General features: G+C 41.2%; 3 long non-coding RNA genes across 3 annotated transcripts in view; 1 reads left to right on the top strand and 2 right to left on the bottom strand.

Annotated features, from left to right (window-relative positions):
* LOC140105820 (uncharacterized) overlaps positions 1-22,133 on the top strand; it is a 572,683-nt gene that overhangs the window by 362,520 nt on the left and 188,030 nt on the right. The gene's annotated exons all lie outside the window — the stretch shown is intronic.
* LOC140106206 (uncharacterized) lies at positions 9,400-11,133 on the bottom strand. The gene is made up of 3 exons (XR_011850724.1): positions 10,976-11,133; positions 10,345-10,422; positions 9,400-9,614 (listed from the first exon to the last, which is right to left on the bottom strand). It is a non-coding gene; the product is annotated as an uncharacterized lncRNA (long non-coding RNA).
* On the bottom strand, positions 16,342-18,075 carry LOC140106205 (uncharacterized). The gene is made up of 3 exons (XR_011850723.1): positions 17,918-18,075; positions 17,287-17,364; positions 16,342-16,556 (listed from the first exon to the last, which is right to left on the bottom strand). It is a non-coding gene; the product is annotated as an uncharacterized lncRNA (long non-coding RNA).

Here is a 22,133-nt window from a genome sequence, read left to right as displayed (position 1 = left end):
TCTTGCATAGTAGTGTGCTTTAATACTTGGCTAGAAAATAGCCATAGGAGAATCCAAACGGCTTACTTACGCCTACAGTAGCGTTATATATATTTGATTTCTGGTTGATCTGCTGGTGGCTGTAGTTGTTGCAGTGCATCTACTAGCAAATTGTGAGCAATTTGGAGTGAGACTTGCGACCACTGTGTTTTGCGCTTAGTGACGCACATATCCATCGCAAAGACCGAAGTGGGAAAATTTATTAGGGCCCGGGGTTGGATTTCAATTAGGCACAGTCTGCCATTTCCTTTTTTATTTTACGTTTATTTTTTTCATAACTCAGCGTCCTCTCATCTGGCATAGTAGTGTGCTTTAATACTTGGCCATAGGAGAATCCAAACGGCTTACTTACGCCTACAGTAGCGTTATATATAGCAAATTGTGAGCAATTTGGAGTGAGACTTGCGACCATCTGGCATCTGGCTCATCTGGCATAGTAGTGTGCTTTAATACTTGGCCATAGGAGAATCCAAACGGCTTACTTACGCCTACAGTAGCGTTATATATAGCAAATTGTGAGCAATTTGGAGTGAGACTTGCGACCACTGTGTTTTGCGCTTAGTGACGCACATATCCATCGCAAAGACCGAAGTGGGAAAATTTATTAGGGCCCGGGGTTGGATTTCAATTAGGCACAGTCTGCCATTTCCTTTTTTATTTTACGTTTATTTTTTTCATAACTCAGCGTCATCTCATCTGGCATAGCAGTGTGCTTTCATACTTGGCTAGAAAATAGCCATAGCAATAGGATAGCATCGTTTGGTTTTAAAAACTAAAAAACACACAAAAAAAAAAAAAAACACAAAAAAAAGGTAAAAAAAAAATTAAAGTTATAACTCTCATTTTCAAAATGTTTAACCCGAGGGCTAGGGGTAGAGGACGAGGGCGGGGACGTGGGCGTCCAACTACTGCAGGGGTCAGAGGCCGTGGTCCTGGGCGGGGTGAGACACCACCTGCTGATGAGGGAGCAGGGGAACGCCGCAGAGCTACACTCCCTAGGTTCATGTCTGAAGTTACTGGGACTCGTGGTAGAGCACTGTTGAGGCCAGAACAGTGCGAACAGGTGATGTCGTGGATTGCCGACAATGCTTCGAGCAATTTGTCCACCAGTCAGTCTTCCACGCAGTCCACCCATGTCACCGAAATCGGCACTCCTCCAGCTCCTGCACCTCAGCCTCCTCCCCCCCAGTCTGCCCCCTCCCAGCAAAATTTGGCATTTGAACCGGCATACTCTGAGGAACTGTTTTCTGGACCCTTCCCACAGTCACAAACCACTTGTCCGGTTGCTGATGAGCAATTTTCCGATGCCCAGGTTTTCCACCAGTCACAGTCTGTGGGTGATGATGACCTTGTTGACGTACTGGAAGAAGTGTGTAAAGAGGTGTCCGACGATGAGGAGACACGGTTGTCAGACAGTGGGGAAGTTGTTGTCAGGGCAGGAAGTCCGAGGGGGGAGCAGACTGAGGGATCGGAGGATGATGAGGTGACAGACCCAAGCTGGGTTGAGAGGCCGGGTGAACACAGTGCTTCTGAGACGGAGGAGAGTCCTCAACCAGAACAGGTTGGAAGAGGCAGTGGTGGGGCCAGACGGAGAGGCAGGGCCAGAGCTGGTGCATCAGCGCCAAATGTGTCAACTAGTGAAGCTCCCGTGGCGAGGGCTCCTGCGGCGAGGGCTAGATTTTCAGAAGTCTGGAGGTTCTTTAAGGAAACACCGGAAGACCGACGGACTGTGGTGTGCCACATTTGCCAAACCAGGATCAGCAGGGGTTCCACCACTACTAGCTTAACTACCACCAGTATGCGCAGGCATATGAATGCTAAACACCCCACTCAGTGGCAACAAGCGCGTTCACCTCCGGCCGTGCACACCACTGCTCCTTCCCCTGTGTCAGCTCCAGATTGCTAAGCCTGGAGATGCTGCCCTATAGGCTAGTAGAGACCGAGGCCTTTCGCAGCCTCATGGCGGCGGCCGCCCCTCGGTATTCGGTCCCCAGCCGCCACTACTTTTCCCGATGTGCCTTCCCAGCCCTGCACCAGCACGTGTCAGACAACATAATCCGTGCCCTGACCAACGCCGTTTCTGACAAGGTCCACCTGACCACGGACACGTGGACGAGTGCTGCCGGGCAGGGCCACTATATATCGCTGACGGCACATTGGGTTAACTTGGTGGAGGCTGGGACCGAGTCTGACCCTGCGGCTGGTCATATACTGCCGACGCCGAGGATTGCGGGGCCTACCTCGGTCCAGGTGTTTCAGGCATACTATGCCTCCTCCTCCTCCCACCCCTCCTCCACCTCCTCCTCCGAACGACCATCCGTGGGCATGGCGCCATCAGTCGGTAGCTCTAGGCACAGCAGCAGTGCCGTTGCTAAGCGACAGCAGGCGGTGCTGAAACTGCTGAGCCTAGGCGATAAAAGGCACACCGCCCAAGAACTATTACAGGGCATCACGGCGCAGACTGATCTGTGGCTGGCACCGCTGAACCTGAAGCCAGGCATGGTTGTGTGTGACAACGGCCGTAACCTGGTGGCGGCTCTGCAACTCGGCAGACTGACACATGTGCCATGCCTGGCCCATGTGTTAAATCTGATAGTTCAGCGTTTGCTCAAGACATACCCCAATCTGTCTGATTTGCTCACGAAGGTGCGCCGCATCTGTGCGCATTTCAGGAAGTCCAGCACAGATGCTGCCACTCTCAGGGCAGCGCAGCGCCGCCTCCAACTGCCCGCTCACCGACTGTTGTGCGACGTGCCCACGCGGTGGAATTCAACACTGACCATGTTATCCAGAGTTTACCAGCAGCGCCAAGCGATTGTAGACTGCCAGATGTCAACTTCCACCAGAACTGGTAGTCAGGTCAGTCAGCTTCCTCAAGTCTACAATGAGGAGTGGACGTGGATGTCTGATATCTGTCAGGTGCTGAGTAACTTTGAGGAGTCAACACAGATGGTCAGTGGCGATGCCGCCATCATCAGCCTCACCATCCCGCTGCTTGGCCTGTTGAAAAACTCTCTGGTCAGCATGAAGTCGGAAGGTTTGCGCTCCTCACATAAGACGGGGGAAGAAGATTCCCTTGTTGATAGCCAAAGCACCCTTAGGTCTGTTTCTCAGCGCATATCGGAGGAGGTGGAGGAGGATGAGGAGGAAGAGGAGGAGAATGTTGGCGAGACACAAGAGGGGACCATTGTTGAGTCCTTCACTGTTGAGCGTGTATGGGCAGAAGAAGAGGAGTTGGAGGAGTTGGAGGAGGAGGAAATGGACAGTCAGGCCAGTGAGGGGAGTGAATTCTTACGCGTTGGTACTCTGGCGCATATGGCAGATTTCATGCTAGGCTGCCTATCCCGTGACCCTCGCGTTCAAAGAATTTATTCCAGCACCGATTACTGGGTGTTCACTCTCCTGGACCCACGGTACAAGCAAAATCTTTCCACTCTCATCCCTGGAGAGGAAAGGAGTGTGAGAATGCATGAATACCAGCAGGCCCTGGTGCACAAGCTGAAACAGTATTTCCCTTCTGACAGCGCTAGCGGCAGAGTGCGTAGTTCTGCGGGACAAGTAGCGAGGGAGAGTAGGCAAGCAGGCAGCTTGTCCAGCACTGGCAAGGGTACGCTTTACAAGGCTTTTGCCAGCTTTATGTCACCCCAGCAAGACACTGTCACCTGTCCCCAGTCTCGGCAGAGTAGGGCTGATCTTTACAGAAAGATGGTGAGGGAGTACGTAGCTGACCATACCATCGTCCTAAATGATCACACAGCTCCCTACAACTACTGGGTTTCAAAGCTGGACATGTGGCACGAACTGGCGCTGTACGCCTTGGAGGTTCTTGCCTGCCCTGCCGCTAGCGTCTTGTCCGAGCAGGTTTTCAGTGCAGCTGGTGGCATCATCACCGATAAGCGTACACGCCTGTCGACTGACAGCGATGATAGGCTGACGCTTATCAAGATGAATAAAGCCTGGATTTCTCCTATTTTCCAATCTCCACCAGGTGAAGGAAGCTCAACCTGAATAATTGATCCACTCCTCCTCATTTTCCTCCTTCTCCTCCTCTTTGTACAGTAAAGCAGAGGAAACTGGCTATTTTTTTACAGGGCCCACTGGCTCTAGCTATAGTACTTTATGCATTTAATTTTTATGGAGGGCCACCGACCCGGTCCTCTGTTTTAAACAATTTTTGGGAGTGCCACATACAGGCACTCAATCTATTAAATTTTTCTGGAGGGCCACCTACCTGCTCCTCTGGTTTGAAAACTTTTTTGGACTGCCACATACAGGCACTCAATCTATTCCATTTTTATGGAGGGCCACCTACCTGCTCCTCTGGTTTGAAAACTTTTTTGGACTGCCACATACAGGCACTCAATCTATTCCATTTTTATGGAGGGCCACCTACCTGCTCCTCTGGTTTGAAAACTTTTTTGGACTGCCACATACAGGCACTCAATCTATTCAATTTTTCTGGAGGGCCACCTACCTGCTCCTCTGGTTTGAAAACTTTTTTGGACTGCCACATACAGGCACTCAATCTATTCCATTTTTATGGAGGGCCACCTACCTGCTCCTCTGGTTTGAAAACTTTTTTGGACTGCCACATACAGGCACTCAATCTATTCCATTTTTATGGAGGGCCACCTACCTGCTCCTCTGGTTTGAAAACTTTTTTGGACTGCCACATACAGGCACTCAATCTATTCCATTTTTATGGAGGGCCACCTACCTGCTCCTCTGGTTTGAAAACTTTTTTGGACTGCCACATACAGGCACTATCCAAATTGAATTGTCTCCATAGCAGCCTCCACACGTTGTCTCCATTGCTACCTCCAAAAGTCGTCCATATAGCTGCCTCCATACATCGTCCCTTTATCAAACGAGGTGTGTCAGGCCGAAATTTGGGTTGTTTTCATGGATTCCACATCAAAGTTGTTAACTTTGTCGCCACCCTGCTGTGTTATCCACAAAATACACTGGCAAACTTTTACCATTTACGGATATTATTTCAACGCTTCTTGCGCATCTGTTTACATTCCCCTCACCCGCCATATCCTAAACTAATAAGAACGCTACTACACTTGATCTTATACAAAAGGTTCTTAGAAGTGCTGTTTGGGGAGTAGCCTAGAGACAGGGGCTTGGATTGGCGAAAGCTCGCCTGGCAGCGGAGCGCCAGCTCCATGCCAAGAACCAACTAACATAGTTTTAACTGCAGCACCTTTAATCTACTACTAGTTCACTGCCTCCATACATGGCCGCCTTATCAAACGTGCTGTGTCAGGCAGAATTTTGGGTTGTTTTCATGGCTTCCACAACAAACTTGTTAACTTTGTCGCCACCCTGCTGTGTAATCCTCAAAATATACTGGCAAACTTTTACCATTTACGGATATTATTTCAGCGCTTCTTGCACATCTGTTTACATTCCCCTCACCCGCCATATTCCAAACTTATAAGAACGCTACTACACTTAACTTGGTGCAGGCTGGGACCGAATCTGACCCTGGGGCTGGTCATATACTGCCGACGCAGAGGATTGCGGAGCCTACCTCGGTCCAGGTGTTTCAGGCCTACTATGCCTCTTCCTCCTCCCACCCCTCCTCCACCTCCTCCTCCTCCTCCGAATTACCATCCGTGGGCATGGCGCCATCAGTCGGTAGCTCTAGGCACAGCAGCAGTGCCGTCGCTAAGCGACAGCAGGCGGTGCTCAAACTGCTGAGCCTAGGTGATAAAAGGCACACTGCCCAAGAGCTATTACAGGGCATTCCGCATCAAACTTGTTAACTTTGTCGCCACCGTGCTGTGTAAGCCACAAAATATACTGGAAAACTTTTTTCATTTACGGATATTATTTCAGCGCTTCTTGCGCAGATGTTTACATTCCCCTCACCCGCCATATCCCAAACTTATAAGAACGCTACTACACTTGATCTTATACAAAAGGTTCTTAGAAGTGCTGTTTGGGGAGTAGCCTAGAGACAGGGGCTTGGATTGGCAAAAGCTCGCCTTGCAGCGGAGCGCCAGCTCCATGCCAAGATCCAACTAACATAGTTTTAACTGCAGCACCTTTAATCTACTACTAGTTCACTGCCTCCATACATGGTCCCCTTATCAAACGAGCTGTGTCAGGCAGAATTTTGGATTGTTTTCATGGCTTCCATGTTAACTTTGTCGCCACCCTGCTGTGTAATCCACAAAATATACTGGCAAACTTTTATCATGTACCGATATTATTTGAGCGCTTCTTGCTCACCTCCTTTGGTTCCTCTCTGCCACCCATTGGTTTGAAGCCTGAGTCCATTTAGGGTATGTCGCCATGCCACTCTCTAGCCTGCCGCTGCCTCTGCATGCCGTCCCCTATAGTGTCAGGGTCAATTATTGGATGTTTTAGATGCTATCTAGCTTCATTCTGTCACTCTGTCATGGCCATGCTGTTGCCCATAATTTTGGCATAATGGTGCGATTAAGCAGCCTCAGAGGCATCCATGCATGCTGCCCCTGCTGTTTCCTGTCCATTTCCGTGGTGTTTCCATCCTTTTCTGAGGTTCCCAGGTGTTTGGCCAAGCTTCCCTGTGCAGAGCCTTGGTCCCCTTGAAAAATGCTCGAGTCTCCCATTGACTTCAAGGGGCTCGTTACTCGAAACGAGCACTCGAGCATCGGGAAAAGTTCGTCTCGAATAACGAGTACCCGAGCATTTTAGTGCTCGCTCATCTCTACTCCTCATTCCTATTTTTATCATCTGTCTATGTAATGCATATGTTTAATCTTTTTCTCTAACACAGGAGCTTTGAATTCTAGAACTGCTGTTGGGATTTCTTAGTGTAAAACGCATTCCGATTTCTCAGTGTAAAACGCATTCCGCAACTCCTCAGATGCTGTGGACATCAGATGATGGAGCAGGGGATATTATTTCCCCACAAGTCTTCTTCTCACATTCAGTTCACTGCCGGTTATAGTGTACCTTGACCTGCTCCTTACCTGGTATTTTGGTATTTCAATCTTGGCTCCAATTCAGACCACTCTTCTTTTGTGATTTATGTACTGCTATCTCTGTTGTGATCCAGCTTACTGACTATCCTTCTGTGCTGGTGTTGTCCAGCTTGCTTCATGTTGTACTCATGGAGGAAAAAATTTCAAATTGTCTAACCCTTACATAGGGGTGTTGAGGCAATAGGAAGGGACATTAGGGCCCGCTGTCTGTGTCACTTGTCACAGCATCACCTAATTATTGTAGGATTGTAGGGAGCAAACTTGAAGCATTCACAGTGTTATACCTGAATTACTAGTTTAAATAATTGGATTATAACATGCTATAGGATTGTTAATTTAAACCGTATTGTAGAAAATATGATTTAGTCAATATGCCTTACTCATTCAGAAAGGCTTCCCTAATGAAAAAAGATAACATACAAGGATTTCAATAGTGTTCTAAATAATATATTTTACAGTTTTATAAAGCCTTAGTATTACCTTCACAAATAGGAATTTTGAAAATAACTTGGAATTCCTGTTATACAAGCTTTATAAGCTTATTTACATATGTCTGCAAAATCACATTTTTAATTATTATAATATTGTATAATCGTAGGCACTCCCTTTAGCCAAAGTAAAATTTTAGCAATAGGTCAAACTATTATATCCTAATCTCCAATGGAGAAACTGAGTACTTGCCATCAAGCTCTATTTAATAATTGAGATTAGGGGCGTAACTAGGAGAGGCTTGGCCACAAAGTAGGTTTCAGCATGGGGCCCCCCTTCCCCTTAAATATAAAAATACATATTTATACATATACATATCTTTATACATACATTTTATACACAGCATATAGACACAATACAGTGCATATACACCAAATACAGACTATATGCACAGATCGTATTCACACATACATTAACCCTATACACATCAAACACACACAAACACAAGGTGCAGCAAAATATTCATACACTGCTGAAAATAATCTCCTCTGTTCTTTGAAATTTGTAAGGCCAGGTCAGGCCCTCTGAACAAACCAGGCCACCACGTTCTCATAAACAGAGCTATGCTTCTGGAACTCAACATAAATGCAAATTTAACCTGCTAATGATCAATGGGGGTTCCAGAAGTCAGACCTAAACTGATTATTTTCATCACATTTCCTGTGGATAAGGTATAGAAATAGAAGTTGGGAAAACTTCTTTTAGTATATTAAGTTATGAGTCAGTAAGCACATTTACTAACACTGTGCACCAGCTTTTTGTTGGAAATTTTTACATTCTTTTCAGCGGAAACTGCTTGCACAGGTATTTAAGAAGTGTCTGCGCCATCTTTGTGTCACACGCAACCCTTTTGTGGCACAAGTGCACTAGTCAGCGTGAGACACAGTTAAGGGGGCGTTCCGGTGCTCAGTTGGAACGTTCGTCAGATTTAACATACAGTCCAACAGAATTGTGTTGCAAGTCCTATGTTAAAGGTGCACCAAAAATAAAGTGTAGCACTCTGTCGGAGCTGTGCAGAGGGTTCTAAATTCATGAAAATGGGCACCAGGAATCCTGAGTCTGGCGCACGCTGCACTATGCACAGCCAACCGGCACATATTGTTAGTAAATGTGCCCCATTATTATTGTTTTTTAGCATATCCTACAAATCCTGATTAGAGTTAGGGCCTGAGGAATTTAAAGGCCATGTCATGAGCTAGAACACTTTGTCATGTTCCTGAATTGTTTTTGCAAAGGAGGCGGCCCATTTGGGATACATTTTGGTTTCATGAAAGTTATGGTTGGTGGTACTTTAAAAACTACTTTAGTTGCAGGAATTAATAGACTAGGTCTGTGACCACATACGTAACAATTTTTACTGTGATCGTTTTCCATTCTTAGACTACTTCTAGCCTGTACTAAACCTATAAGACCTGCTGTTTACAAAAGTTCTGACCCATTTGTCCAGCATTTCAATTTCACCCCATCAACCTAACGAGCACCCATGCAATTGTCCATGCATATTCCAACATGTCAACCTCCTAACCTAACAATCCATGAGAGAGTTATTATAATGGCTCTCAGAGATGTTTACCTTGTGTAGAGTTGTAGTTAGGATGGACATACAAAAAAGGTTGTTGTAGCTTGAAGTAACTACAGTATAAGGGTTATTTAAAGTTCATTTACATTTCCCTTTGTTTTTACCCTAATGTAAAATGATTGCAAAGTCAATGATATGTTATAGCTAGAAAACATATATATCCTAAAATTGTTTGTGTTAATAACCTGGTAATAATAATAATAATTCCTTTATTTATGTAGCGCACACAGATTACGCAGCACTGCACAGAGATTGCCAATTCGGTCAATAAATGGTTGGAAACACTATATCAAACTCACACATACACATCAGTAAGTTAATCAGTGGGTTGCATTTAATGATTGAAACAGAACATTCAAGATATGTTAAGCAGTTTCATTGATCACATAACAGAATGCAATGCAAAGTTTATGGTACACAATGAGTTCTTCATTTCTTTCCACCTCCATGTCCATATCCACCCTGTCCTTGACCAGAATAGCCTTTGCCTCCTTGGGCTTGACAGGGATCCTGTTTGGCACATGGATCTAATCAAAAGAAAAAACAGATTGAAATACACAGTTTTCAAGTAGCGCTTCCAAATATTTCTAGTATTTTTCATTTTTTTTAGAATGTTTTATTCAATCTCGGAGGAAAAGTATTGTAGACAAAACGATCGCCATGGAAAATAGTGGTGTGACAATTCCAAAAAGTTCTAGAAGAAATAGCAGAACATCCCAACATTTACTATAATAAATTTGAGGTGAAGAAGACGATGATTACAGTGTAGCCCACAATTATTTGTGTAATCCCTATTGATTTATGTTTGGATAACCGTTTCCTTGAGTAAATGAGCTTTCTGTATGTGGATGCAAATAGTTGTTATAGCAGTATACTACACAAGAGTGCTGGATTCTGGAGTAATGGGTAATCCTTAACACAACATGGAAGATAGTTCATTCAAGAAATCAGGCAAACTGAAGTAAAGAAAGGAAGTATATAATAGGAGGCTAGAAGTAGTATATTATTGGTTTGTGCAATTCGTATATGTGTTTGTATAATCCTAAATTAGAACCTCCTATATACTGATTTACCTTTTTACCCACATTTTCCCCCCATGATTTTTCTTTTTCCTTTCTCCCGTAGACTTCTTCAGTAATTCATTGAAATGAAGTTTTTTAGATTTTGATGTTTGACCGTTATAATAGTATTTCAAACACAAACCAATGAAATAATCTATTATTAGAGAGATTTAGGACATATTTATTAACTCAGTACCTTGGCAAGGAGGTGGTGCACATGGATCAGGGCAGCATTTGGGTGTTTGGTCCTGGCAAACTGGTTGTGGAGCACATGCTGGGAAAACAGTAAAATAATATGTAAAAGAAGAATAAAAATGTAAGCATTTATAGCACTACTCATGTCTCCTTGTAGTATAAAAAGTAAGTTAATTTCAAGTTAGAAGGAAGATTGTAAAGGAGAGTAAGGTGAATGAGATAAAACCAGGGGAGGCATATGGTGCAAGGGACTGTTATGTCAAAGGAGCCCTATTAAGCTTTCTTTTGACTTTTAGGTTTCACATGAGAAGTGAAGTAGTAGTGTGTCTCTAACAACCAAGCACCAGTCTTAGAAATGAATAGGTATATTCATATATGTGGGACAAACCTAAGAATATGTTGGCTGCATGAATATGGTATTCGATAGGTCTATAGGTTAAACCTTTATAGACACAACCTATATACCTATACACACACAAAACCAAACCATTATTATTCAGCTCTGATCTGCATATACAATTGTAAACAAAACTATTGGGAATCAAATGATATTTTCTTGCCTTCATTTTGGTAATTTGAACATAGTTTTCTTTATCAATAAAATGCATTAAATTCTCTTTAATGGCACTTACGGTCCTTGCACTGTCCCTTTGCAGACATGGTTGATGCAGTCGACGTCTGAGTGATAAAACAGGATCACAGTCGATGGATACTGAAGCTCATTTCATATGTGCTATATATACAAAGTTACTATCATTGTTGAGCAACAAATCCAATACCAAAATAGGTCAACTGGAATTTTAATTGACTAAGTGCTAAGTGCTATTTGATGGCTATCATTTGCATACCTTGAAGGGAAGGTGTATTCTGGTAAAGTCTGCAATGCAAATTATTTCCTATATCTTACATGCATGTGAATGATTAAGTATGCTAATGTCTCGATAGGAGGACTTACAATGTATTATTAAAGTGTTTATTAAATATATATGGAATGTCTATGGATAGATGTGAAATTTATGTATAGTAAGATCGCACATTACAGAACCATCCAAACATTATCCTTACTACAAATACATCTTGTTACTCATTTCATTGATAAGAAACTCCCTTAAAAAAATGTATGGTAGCTGCGACCTAGTTTTAATCTTTACTATGACTTAGTACAAGATTATCCATTACAGAGTTAGATTCAGAGAAAGACAGATTACAGATCCTATTTGATATTAGGTGGCATTAGGTAATATTGTGCAGAACTCTCCTTCATGGGCTGAATTAGAAGCACACAAGGCTACCTACACCCAATCATTATTTTTCAATGTCCCCAATTTGCGACTGGAATTGCCATATATGTGAGCCGCGTGTAATACGTATTTTATCCATCTCACAGTTAATGTCCGTATAGTTGGTCTATGTGTAATTTGAGTATAATCTGTGTTTCTGTGCTTGAGCTTATAAATTCATGTGATAAAAAGGTCCGGAAAAACTAGTACATCTGTGAGCGATTGATTTTTTTTTTTTTTTTGCAGTCCCATTGACTTCTATGGGACTGTCTGAGCTACAAACCCGGATCAGAATAGGACTCTCACACTAAACCCATCGAACAAGTACTGAAAAACTGTAAAAATAGAATAAAAACCTTGAATAGATGAAAATCATATTGGATCTACAAATTAGGCACTCTACACCCAAATGGCCTTAATGCTGTAATTGAATCCATATAATATATAGCTGGATTCTGTCTATTTAACTGTTTATATTTAACTTTCTTTTCACAAAACATGGAATCTTCCTCTTACCCCCATTATTTAACTCTGGCTGTACAGCACTTGCAGCCTACAAGTCTGCGCTCTTATAACACCAGCTTTACCCCGCACATCACTCCGTTCCCTCCAGGTTCCCGTAGCCTTCGGCCAACTTGTCGCCGGGTTATACCACAAAACAGTAGAAGATACTGTGCTTTCATCACACCAATTCCACTCCGCTGAGTTTCTGTGCCTTTTCAGGATTCTTTACCTTGGGTCACCTATAAACCCGTTACCTGGACACTTCATGACAAGCCCGTGTTCTAGCGATATGCCCCGGCACAAAACCATTTATTCATTACTCACATCCTTAAATGTTGAATGTTCCCTCATGTACATATAGGTAAATTCTACTTTCAACATTAATTTCCAATGTATTTCATCTGATAGTTAGTCTCCGCTCTGTACCATCTGCTTCCAGGACTGTATTTTGTCCCCACCCGGTTTGTGTACCATTCCTCTTGTATATAAGTGGGACGGGAACCTTGTAAAAATATGCCTGACGAAGGCTCACGCTCTGAGCTGAAATGCGTAGCATGTATTTGCTTTTTACCTCCAATAAAGTTCCTTTGAAGCATACTACACAGTCCTGGATCCATGTGGCACCGGATAATCCCTCATCTTACCTGTTTGGTTCTTCCATTTTAACTAGAAGTTCAGGACTGGTTTGCTCAACTACCCCCTCCACGGTTAACACTTGCCATTGGCGACGTTGCATTGAAATAGTTAACACCCACCAGCACTACTTGCATTTAATTGGCTGCAGCCACACATCGGCACGTACTTGTCCGTAGTGCTGGTCACCACCATTTTGAAGAGGTTCATATTTCCCTGATGACATCATTGGGAGCAATGACCCTTCCCCAAAACGGCGCAACTCTACTAGCATGTTAGTGCCATTGCGTGTTTGGCCACAGTTGTTTAAATGCGCAGATCGTGGGTGTAACTGGTTGATATCCAGATTTGCTACCTGAAACTTAGACCTGAACAGGATTTTTAATTTTATTTTAATAGTTCCGCTCTAGATCATTTCATGAGGCTCTTGCTGTTCACCAGGAATCATAGAAGAAGCTTATTTTTATATATATTTAAAAAGACGTCACTCTAAAGAGAAAGATATTAGGTCCTACTTCAATGAGCTACTCGCTAAGGCTACATGCATACTGCCGTTGCCCGCCGCACCGTAGCGGTGCCGTGAGCCCATAGAAGTGTATGGGGGACTTATATCGGCCGTATATACGACCCCCATACATGTGTGTGAATGTAGCCCATTATAAACCATGGGTAAGAATTAGTTGTAATACTATGACTGTTGGGGATAAATGTAGGTGTATATTGGTGAAACCGAGTGATATATTAAGACAGGGAACATAGATATTTTTGATACAGTAGTGGAATTTCCTGAGTTTCCAAATCATGGTCAATCATTTTATTTTGTATGAACTATGCCATATTGTTAATCTGTAGTCAAAACCATGCAGTAGTCTGAAATCATGCTATAATTTTATTATGTGTTTGTGAATTGGATGTTCTAATAGGTGGAAATAAAATTTTTAATATATTTTATAGAATGGTGTAGAATATGACTCTCTTTGTCTTGAGAAATAATATTATTCATCATGTTAGTTTGCCGTTCTGTTTGGTTAGTGTCCAACATTACACTAAAACTTTTTTGTTAAGAGTGTTTTAAGGTTAAATTAAGAGATTATTTTTCCATTTGTTGTCACTAGGCAATTTGTACTGTAATTGTGAAGCTCCATGTGTCATAAACCCCCAAAAATCCATAAAAATTATATATAGTAGTAGAGGAAGTGATAAGGTGGGCGCCCAAATTATTCAGTACAATAAATGGTGTCTCTTAAAATGAAAAGCCATAATAAGTGAACTTTCTTCACTTTAGAACAGATTCCATAAGTGATTTTATTTAAATGTACAGAAATATACATGGAGGAAAAAATTTCAAATTGTCTAACCCTTACATAGGGGTGTTGAGGCAATAGGAAGGGACATTAGGGCCCGCTGTCTGTGTCACTTGTCACAGCATCACCTAATTATTGTAGGATTGTAGGGAGCAAACTTGAAGCATTCACAGTGTTATACCTGAATTACTAGTTTAAATAATTGGATTATAACATGCTATAGGATTGTTAATTTAAACCGTATTGTAGAAAATATGATTTAGTCAATATGCCTTACTCATTCAGAAAGGCTTCCCTAATGAAAAAAGATAACATACAAGGATTTCAATAGTGTTCTAAATAATATATTTTACAGTTTTATAAAGCCTTAGTATTACCTTCACAAATAGGAATTTTGAAAATAACTTGGAATTCCTGTTATACAAGCTTTATAAGCTTATTTACATATGTCTGCAAAATCACATTTTTAATTATTATAATATTGTATAATCGTAGGCACTCCCTTTAGCCAAAGTAAAATTTTAGCAATAGGTCAAACTATTATATCCTAATCTCCAATGGAGAAACTGAGTACTTGCCATCAAGCTCTATTTAATAATTGAGATTAGGGGCGTAACTAGGAGAGGCTTGGCCACAAAGTAGGTTTCAGCATGGGGCCCCCCTTCCCCTTAAATATAAAAATACATATTTATACATATACATATCTTTATACATACATTTTATACACAGCATATAGACACAATACAGTGCATATACACCAAATACAGACTATATGCACAGATCGTATTCACACATACATTAACCCTATACACATCAAACACACACAAACACAAGGTGCAGCAAAATATTCATACACTGCTGAAAATAATCTCCTCTGTTCTTTGAAATTTGTAAGGCCAGGTCAGGCCCTCTGAACAAACCAGGCCACCACGTTCTCATAAACAGAGCTATGCTTCTGGAACTCAACATAAATGCAAATTTAACCTGCTAATGATCAATGGGGGTTCCAGAAGTCAGACCTAAACTGATTATTTTCATCACATTTCCTGTGGATAAGGTATAGAAATAGAAGTTGGGAAAACTTCTTTTAGTATATTAAGTTATGAGTCAGTAAGCACATTTACTAACACTGTGCACCAGCTTTTTGTTGGAAATTTTTACATTCTTTTCAGCGGAAACTGCTTGCACAGGTATTTAAGAAGTGTCTGCGCCATCTTTGTGTCACACGCAACCCTTTTGTGGCACAAGTGCACTAGTCAGCGTGAGACACAGTTAAGGGGGCGTTCCGGTGCTCAGTTGGAACGTTCGTCAGATTTAACATACAGTCCAACAGAATTGTGTTGCAAGTCCTATGTTAAAGGTGCACCAAAAATAAAGTGTAGCACTCTGTCGGAGCTGTGCAGAGGGTTCTAAATTCATGAAAATGGGCACCAGGAATCCTGAGTCTGGCGCACGCTGCACTATGCACAGCCAACCGGCACATATTGTTAGTAAATGTGCCCCATTATTATTGTTTTTTAGCATATCCTACAAATCCTGATTAGAGTTAGGGCCTGAGGAATTTAAAGGCCATGTCATGAGCTAGAACACTTTGTCATGTTCCTGAATTGTTTTTGCAAAGGAGGCGGCCCATTTGGGATACATTTTGGTTTCATGAAAGTTATGGTTGGTGGTACTTTAAAAACTACTTTAGTTGCAGGAATTAATAGACTAGGTCTGTGACCACATACGTAACAATTTTTACTGTGATCGTTTTCCATTCTTAGACTACTTCTAGCCTGTACTAAACCTATAAGACCTGCTGTTTACAAAAGTTCTGACCCATTTGTCCAGCATTTCAATTTCACCCCATCAACCTAACGAGCACCCATGCAATTGTCCATGCATATTCCAACATGTCAACCTCCTAACCTAACAATCCATGAGAGAGTTATTATAATGGCTCTCAGAGATGTTTACCTTGTGTAGAGTTGTAGTTAGGATGGACATACAAAAAAGGTTGTTGTAGCTTGAAGTAACTACAGTATAAGGGTTATTTAAAGTTCATTTACATTTCCCTTTGTTTTTACCCTAATGTAAAATGATTGCAAAGTCAATGATATGTTATAGCTAGAAAACATATATATCCTAAAATTGTTTGTGTTAATAACCTGGTAATAATAATAATAATTCCTTTATTTATGTAGCGCACACAGATTACGCAGCACTGCACAGAGATTGCCAATTCGGTCAATAAATGGTTGGAAACACTATATCAAACTCACACATACACATCAGTAAGTTAATCAGTGGGTTGCATTTAATGATTGAAACAGAACATTCAAGATATGTTAAGCAGTTTCATTGATCACATAACAGAATGCAATGCAAAGTTTATGGTACACAATGAGTTCTTCATTTCTTTCCACCTCCATGTCCATATCCACCCTGTCCTTGACCAGAATAGCCTTTGCCTCCTTGGGCTTGACAGGGATCCTGTTTGGCACATGGATCTAATCAAAAGAAAAAACAGATTGAAATACACAGTTTTCAAGTAGCGCTTCCAAATATTTCTAGTATTTTTCATTTTTTTTAGAATGTTTTATTCAATCTCGGAGGAAAAGTATTGTAGACAAAACGATCGCCATGGAAAATAGTGGTGTGACAATTCCAAAAAGTTCTAGAAGAAATAGCAGAACATCCCAACATTTACTATAATAAATTTGAGGTGAAGAAGACGATGATTACAGTGTAGCCCACAATTATTTGTGTAATCCCTATTGATTTATGTTTGGATAACCGTTTCCTTGAGTAAATGAGCTTTCTGTATGTGGATGCAAATAGTTGTTATAGCAGTATACTACACAAGAGTGCTGGATTCTGGAGTAATGGGTAATCCTTAACACAACATGGAAGATAGTTCATTCAAGAAATCAGGCAAACTGAAGTAAAGAAAGGAAGTATATAATAGGAGGCTAGAAGTAGTATATTATTGGTTTGTGCAATTCGTATATGTGTTTGTATAATCCTAAATTAGAACCTCCTATATACTGATTTACCTTTTTACCCACATTTTCCCCCCATGATTTTTCTTTTTCCTTTCTCCCGTAGACTTCTTCAGTAATTCATTGAAATGAAGTTTTTTAGATTTTGATGTTTGACCGTTATAATAGTATTTCAAACACAAACCAATGAAATAATCTATTATTAGAGAGATTTAGGACATATTTATTAACTCAGTACCTTGGCAAGGAGGTGGTGCACATGGATCAGGGCAGCATTTGGGTGTTTGGTCCTGGCAAACTGGTTGTGGAGCACATGCTGGGAAAACAGTAAAATAATATGTAAAAGAAGAATAAAAATGTAAGCATTTATAGCACTACTCATGTCTCCTTGTAGTATAAAAAGTAAGTTAATTTCAAGTTAGAAGGAAGATTGTAAAGGAGAGTAAGGTGAATGAGATAAAACCAGGGGAGGCATATGGTGCAAGGGACTGTTATGTCAAAGGAGCCCTATTAAGCTTTCTTTTGACTTTTAGGTTTCACATGAGAAGTGAAGTAGTAGTGTGTCTCTAACAACCAAGCACCAGTCTTAGAAATGAATAGGTATATTCATATATGTGGGACAAACCTAAGAATATGTTGGCTGCATGAATATGGTATTCGATAGGTCTATAGGTTAAACCTTTATAGACACAACCTATATACCTATACACACACAAAACCAAACCATTATTATTCAGCTCTGATCTGCATATACAATTGTAAACAAAACTATTGGGAATCAAATGATATTTTCTTGCCTTCATTTTGGTAATTTGAACATAGTTTTCTTTATCAATAAAATGCATTAAATTCTCTTTAATGGCACTTACGGTCCTTGCACTGTCCCTTTGCAGACATGGTTGATGCAGTCGACGTCTGAGTGATAAAACAGGATCACAGTCGATGGATACTGAAGCTCATTTCATATGTGCTATATATACAAAGTTACTATCATTGTTGAGCAACAAATCCAATACCAAAATAGGTCAACTGGAATTTTAATTGACTAAGTGCTAAGTGCTATTTGATGGCTATCATTTGCATACCTTGAAGGGAAGGTGTATTCTGGTAAAGTCTGCAATGCAAATTATTTCCTATATCTTACATGCATGTGAATGATTAAGTATGCTAATGTCTCGATAGGAGGACTTACAATGTATTATTAAAGTGTTTATTAAATATATATGGAATGTCTATGGATAGATGTGAAATTTATGTATAGTAAGATCGCACATTACAGAACCATCCAAACATTATCCTTACTACAAATACATCTTGTTACTCATTTCATTGATAAGAAACTCCCTTAAAAAAATGTATGGTAGCTGCGACCTAGTTTTAATCTTTACTATGACTTAGTACAAGATTATCCATTACAGAGTTAGATTCAGAGAAAGACAGATTACAGATCCTATTTGATATTAGGTGGCATTAGGTAATATTGTGCAGAACTCTCCTTCATGGGCTGAATTAGAAGCACACAAGGCTACCTACACCCAATCATTATTTTTCAATGTCCCCAATTTGCGACTGGAATTGCCATATATGTGAGCCGCGTGTAATACGTATTTTATCCATCTCACAGTTAATGTCCGTATAGTTGGTCTATGTGTAATTTGAGTATAATCTGTGTTTCTGTGCTTGAGCTTATAAATTCATGTGATAAAAAGGTCCGGAAAAACTAGTACATCTGTGAGCGATTGATTTTTTTTTTTTTTTTGCAGTCCCATTGACTTCTATGGGACTGTCTGAGCTACAAACCCGGATCAGAATAGGACTCTCACACTAAACCCATCGAACAAGTACTGAAAAACTGTAAAAATAGAATAAAAACCTTGAATAGATGAAAATCATATTGGATCTACAAATTAGGCACTCTACACCCAAATGGCCTTAATGCTGTAATTGAATCCATATAATATATAGCTGGATTCTGTCTATTTAACTGTTTATATTTAACTTTCTTTTCACAAAACATGGAATCTTCCTCTTACCCCCATTATTTAACTCTGGCTGTACAGCACTTGCAGCCTACAAGTCTGCGCTCTTATAACACCAGCTTTACCCCGCACATCACTCCGTTCCCTCCAGGTTCCCGTAGCCTTCGGCCAACTTGTCGCCGGGTTATACCACAAAACAGTAGAAGATACTGTGCTTTCATCACACCAATTCCACTCCGCTGAGTTTCTGTGCCTTTTCAGGATTCTTTACCTTGGGTCACCTATAAACCCGTTACCTGGACACTTCATGACAAGCCCGTGTTCTAGCGATATGCCCCGGCACAAAACCATTTATTCATTACTCACATCCTTAAATGTTGAATGTTCCCTCATGTACATATAGGTAAATTCTACTTTCAACATTAATTTCCAATGTATTTCATCTGATAGTTAGTCTCCGCTCTGTACCATCTGCTTCCAGGACTGTATTTTGTCCCCACCCGGTTTGTGTACCATTCCTCTTGTATATAAGTGGGACGGGAACCTTGTAAAAATATGCCTGACGAAGGCTCACGCTCTGAGCTGAAATGCGTAGCATGTATTTGCTTTTTACCTCCAATAAAGTTCCTTTGAAGCATACTACACAGTCCTGGATCCATGTGGCACCGGATAATCCCTCATCTTACCTGTTTGGTTCTTCCATTTTAACTAGAAGTTCAGGACTGGTTTGCTCAACTACCCCCTCCACGGTTAACACTTGCCATTGGCGACGTTGCATTGAAATAGTTAACACCCACCAGCACTACTTGCATTTAATTGGCTGCAGCCACACATCGGCACGTACTTGTCCATAGTGCTGGTCACCACCATTTTGAAGAGGTTCATATTTCCCTGATGACATCATTGGGAGCAATGACCCTTCCCCAAAACGGCGCAACTCTACTAGCATGTTAGTGCCATTGCGTGTTTGGCCACAGTTGTTTAAATGCGCAGATCGTGGGTGTAACTGGTTGATATCCAGATTTGCTACCTGAAACTTAGACCTGAACAGGATTTTTAATTTTATTTTAATAGTTCCGCTCTAGATCATTTCATGAGGCTCTTGCTGTTCACCAGGAATCATAGAAGAAGCTTATTTTTATATATATTTAAAAAGACGTCACTCTAAAGAGAAAGATATTAGGTCCTACTTCAATGAGCTACTCGCTAAGGCTACATGCATACTGCCGTTGCCCGCCGCACCGTAGCGGTGCCGTGAGCCCATAGAAGTGTATGGGGGACTTATATCGGCCGTATATACGACCCCCATACATGTGTGTGAATGTAGCCCATTATAAACCATGGGTAAGAATTAGTTGTAATACTATGACTGTTGGGGATAAATGTAGGTGTATATTGGTGAAACCGAGTGATATATTAAGACAGGGAACATAGATATTTTTGATACAGTAGTGGAATTTCCTGAGTTTCCAAATCATGGTCAATCATTTTATTTTGTATGAACTATGCCATATTGTTAATCTGTAGTCAAAACCATGCAGTAGTCTGAAATCATGCTATAATTTTATTATGTGTTTGTGAATTGGATGTTCTAATAGGTGGAAATAAAATTTTTAATATATTTTATAGAATGGTGTAGAATATGACTCTCTTTGTCTTGAGAAATAATATTATTCATCATGTTAGTTTGCCGTTCTGTTTGGTTAGTGTCCAACATTACACTAAAACTTTTTTGTTAAGAGTGTTTTAAGGTTAAATTAAGAGATTATTTTTCCATTTGTTGTCACTAGGCAATTTGTACTGTAATTGTGAAGCTCCATGTGTCATAAACCCCCAAAAATCCATAAAAATTATATATAGTAGTAGAGGAAGTGATAAGGTGGGCGCCCAAATTATTCAGTACAATAAATGGTGTCTCTTAAAATGAAAAGCCATAATAAGTGAACTTTCTTCACTTTAGAACAGATTCCATAAGTGATTTTATTTAAATGTACAGAAATATAAGCATTTATTAGCTTTCTTGTTAATGAACTTGGCTCTCAATTCCTTAATATACAGTCATGGACATAAGTTTAGAGAATGATATTATATTTTCACATGATCTGTTGCCCTCTGTTTTTATGTGTGTTTCTGGACCACTTTCTGGACCAAATCCTGACTGATAGCAGTCCATTCTTGCACAATGCTTGCATTTTGTCACAATTTGTTGGTTTTTGTTTGTCCACCCGTCTCTTGATGTTTGACCACAAGTACTCAATGGGATTAAGATCTGGGGAGTTTCCAGGCCATGGACCCAAACTCTATATGTTTTGTTCCCTGAGCCATTTAGTTATCACCTTTGCTTTATGGCAAGGTGCTCCATACTGGAAAAGGCATTGTTGAACGCGAAACTGCTCTTGGACGGTTGGGAGAAGTTGCTCTTGGAGGACATTCTGGTACCATTCTTGATTTATGGATGTGTCTTTAGGCAAGACTGTGAGATTCCCTCGGCTGAGAAGTAACCCCACACATGAATGGTTGCAGGATGCTTTACAGTTGGCATGAGACAAGACTGGTGGTATCGCTCACCTTGTCTTCTCTGAACAAGCTGTTTTCCAGATGTTCCAAACAATCGGAAAGGGGATTGTCCCCTTCCTCAGCAGACCACTCTCTGTACCTTTTGCAGAATATCAGTCTGTCCCTGATGTTTTTTCTGGAGAGAAGTGGCTTCTTTGCGGCCCTCCTTGACACCAGGCCTTGCTCCAAGAGTCTCCGCCTCACAGTGCGTGCAGATGCACTCACAACTGCCTGCTGTCATTCCCAAGATGGCTATGCACTGCTGGTAGCCCGATCCCGAAGCTGAAAAACTTTTAAGAGACAGTCCTGGTGCTTGCTGGTCCTTCTTGGGTGCCCTGGAGCCTTTTTGGAACCTCTCCCCTTGAATTCCTTGATGATGCGATAGATTGTTGACTGAGGTGAAATCTTTCTAGCTGCAATACTATTCCCTGTTAGGCCAGTTTTGTGCAGTGCAATGATGACTGCACATGTTTCTTTAGAGATAACCATTGTTAACAGAAGGGAAACAATGATGCCAAGCACCAGCCTCCTATTAATATTTCCAGTGGTG

The sequence above is a fragment of the Engystomops pustulosus genome, chromosome 11, assembly GCF_040894005.1.
Source record: "Engystomops pustulosus chromosome 11, aEngPut4.maternal, whole genome shotgun sequence".
NCBI lineage: Eukaryota > Metazoa > Chordata > Amphibia > Anura > Leptodactylidae > Engystomops > Engystomops pustulosus.
This window is presented reverse-complemented; position numbering and strand designations above follow the sequence as displayed.